This window comes from Gracilinanus agilis, chromosome 3, assembly GCF_016433145.1.
Source record: "Gracilinanus agilis isolate LMUSP501 chromosome 3, AgileGrace, whole genome shotgun sequence".
NCBI classification, from domain to species: domain Eukaryota; kingdom Metazoa; phylum Chordata; class Mammalia; order Didelphimorphia; family Didelphidae; genus Gracilinanus; species Gracilinanus agilis.
The window spans coordinates 182383554-182386693 of NC_058132.1; the positions used below are offsets into that span (position 1 = coordinate 182383554).

Genomic DNA, 3140 nt, shown 5'->3' on the forward strand with positions numbered 1-3140 from the left:
TAAATCATGGTTCATATTAGTCTAACCAAACTTTTACTTATTCCTTTTCATCCTTGTAGCTTCTCTTCATGGAAACTCAGAGAGATAAAGTGACCCATTCCCAGTTCACACAGCTAATAAAAGGCAGAATCAGTTGTCAATCTTAAGTTTTCTGACTCCAATATGGCATATCTGTCCTCCATTCATTTTGTACTCATTCCATTTACCAAAGGCTTCAGACAACACAGTCAGAAACGTCCTTGTCAGTCTCTGCCACATGTCCACATTACACTGCAGTAGAGATTACCATGAGGTTCCCCCATCTATACCAGCACCACCACTATTTGTGTGGCCTTGAGGAAGTTGCTTAACCTCTCTCAACCTCAGTTCCCCTAACTGTAAAATAAAATGTTCAATATATACCTGTACCTATATATCTATACCTATGATATTCTGATCTCTGATCTCTGGTCTGGCTCATGGGCTATGGGTTGGAATGTCAGGTAGAGATTCTGAATTTAGAGGCATTTTGCCTTGGGAAGAACAGTACATTTATTCATACTTGCCAGGAAGAGACAAAACAGAAAGCAAATGAGGTCAAAGGATCCCATAAGGTCTGCCAGCAAATCTGTAAAGGTCATAAGTGGTAGATAAGAGCTTCCTCTTAGATACAGTTCCTGGGGCTGGGAACCCTAACACTGCCCTATTTGAGTCAGAGGCCAGGGCATTCCAGTGTGTCTGATTGGCAAAACTTCCTGCAAATACCTGGTGTTGGGGAATTCAGTCATGCATATGACAGGACTAGGTCAATATTAAATGTTTTGGCATTTACCTGGGGAAGAGGAAGCACAGAACAATCCTTAGCTTTTAATTGCCTCCAGCCCCTCAAATATTAATTCATGTCTCCAATTAGAATGTAAACCCTTTCACAAAAGGGATTATATTCTAGAAAATAGACAGCCCATTTCTATTTGCTTCATTATACACAAAGGTATGCTAAGACTTAGAGAAAAGTAAGGGAATTGTCCAAAGATACCAGACAGACTTCTTTGTGTCTTGAGGATAAGCAAATGAAAGAAGTCCAACAAATGATAATACAGTTGATGGTGGTAGAAGTAGTGGTGATGATGATGACAATGACGATAATGATGATGATGGTAGAGAGGGCAAACTCTAATTCAATGAGACTCTCTATAACATCTTCCTAGGTAATAACATGCTTAATGTATTTCCCCTAGTTGCAGTATCACGGGGAACTCCAGAAGACAAAGATGTATCACCTATAAAGAAATTTGTCTCTTCTGGTGCAATTCTAAGTGCCATGTCTTAATGGTAGGAAAGCCATTTCTCAGGGATTCCTGATGAAGGGAAGATTCAATGAGGATATGGAAGCTATCTTCAAGTATTTGAAAGGTTGTCATCTAAAAAAGATGGAGTACGCTTATAATCTACCTGTCAGTCAAGCATTTGGGTGGCCTGGAATCAGGACAACCTGAGTCCAAATCCAGCCTCAAACACTTATGAGCTATGTGACCCTGGGCAAGCCACTTAATTTCTACTTGCCCACCATTCCTTTAGCTATAAAATGAGGATCAGCCTAATAGTGTAGCTGTGAGGATCAAATGAGACAATTTTTGTTAAGTGCTTAGCACAGCACTTGGCACGTGGTAATCAATTAATAAATACTTCTTCCCTTACCCCTTCCCCTCTTGTCCCTAAAGGACAAAACTATGAACAAAAGGTGAAAATTACAGAGAAGTAGATTCATGCTTGATGTGAAAAAAAGTTCCTTATAACTAGAGCTCTCCCAAAGTGCAATGGACTGCTTCAAGAGATAATAGGTTTCCCTAGCAGTGGGGTCTTCACTGGAGTATAATGACCATTTGTCAGTGATGTTGAATAAAGAAAGAACTTTGTCAGGTGGAGGTCAAGCTAAATGGTCTCATATCCTGTGGTTCTGGAAACTCGTATCATGTAGGAAGCCACCTACTCAGTTTACTTGGAAATCAAGCCCTCCCCAAAACCAAATGTAAATTGTTTACTATGAATCACATCAGGGTCTGGAAAGAGGAAGAGAATGTAGAGTAACAAGCTGGAAAAGCCAAAAAAGGGTTAAAACAATTATCTCAACTCTATTCTGTGTTTGTTAAGATCAAGGACTATGTATTAGAGCATAAACCATAAAATTTATAGTTGCCCAAAGAAGATTGATTTTATTCATATTAGAGCTAGGAAGAATCTCAGAATTCACTGACTCTAAGCCCCTTAGTTTACAGAAGAGGGAAATGAGGCCCAGAGGAGATAAGTGACTTGGCAGGGTCACATAGGTAATAAGAAACAGGTATGATTGAGCCCAGTCACTTTTATTTCAAATACATTACACTTTCTCCTCCATCACAATTAAATTACTCATGCTCATGTTGGGAGTACATATATTAAAACTGGAAGGACACAGAGATTAGCATGGCCCCTGTACAAAGTGACACAAATTCATGGAGCATTCCATATTTCTGTAAAGTGGGTCTAATTGCACAATTAAATGGCTCCAGATCACACCACATGACCTCATGTGACAACTTCCATCAATTGCAATAAGTTCTGTTTTTCCGAGACTAAAGAGAACAGAAAATGAGGGAGTGAAGCCCATCAGTAGAAGTTGTATGGAAAAACAGGAAATCAAAGCAGATAATATCTGGGTGCTGAATGTCTAGACACCTCACCTAAGAAAGAGAAGCAAGAAGTTAATTCTTAGTAGTACCATGTAAGGGAGTTTCTTCTTTTGATGTTTCCATCCCTTCACCCCCAAGCTAGAAGTCTCACTCATGCTTTCATGTGAACAACAAAAGACCTGGGATTTTCCAACTTTGGTCAGTAATGAGACTATCTTCTTTTTAGAAAGGGAGAAAGACTTCCTTCCTTCTTCCTAATACCAAGGCTATCAGAGCATGAATAAACCTGGTGAAGAAATATGAATCACCAATTGGTGAGACATAGCAAGTAGAGTAGGAGACAGTACGCTGGACTTGGACCTAAAGAGTCTTGGATTTGAATCTCTTCTCTAATGTTAACTATCTATGTGACATTAGGGGAAGTCATTTAATCTCCTTGAGTATCAGTTTCTTCACCTGGATGATAAGGATACTAATACCTGTAATTCATTC

At 39.3% G+C, this 3140-nt stretch overlaps 1 pseudogene; it reads left to right on the forward strand.

The window, feature by feature from the left end:
• Positions 1 to 2390: 2390 nt before the first annotated feature.
• Positions 2391 to 2491, forward strand: LOC123243421 (annotated as a pseudogene).
• Positions 2492 to 3140: the final 649 nt, after the last annotated feature.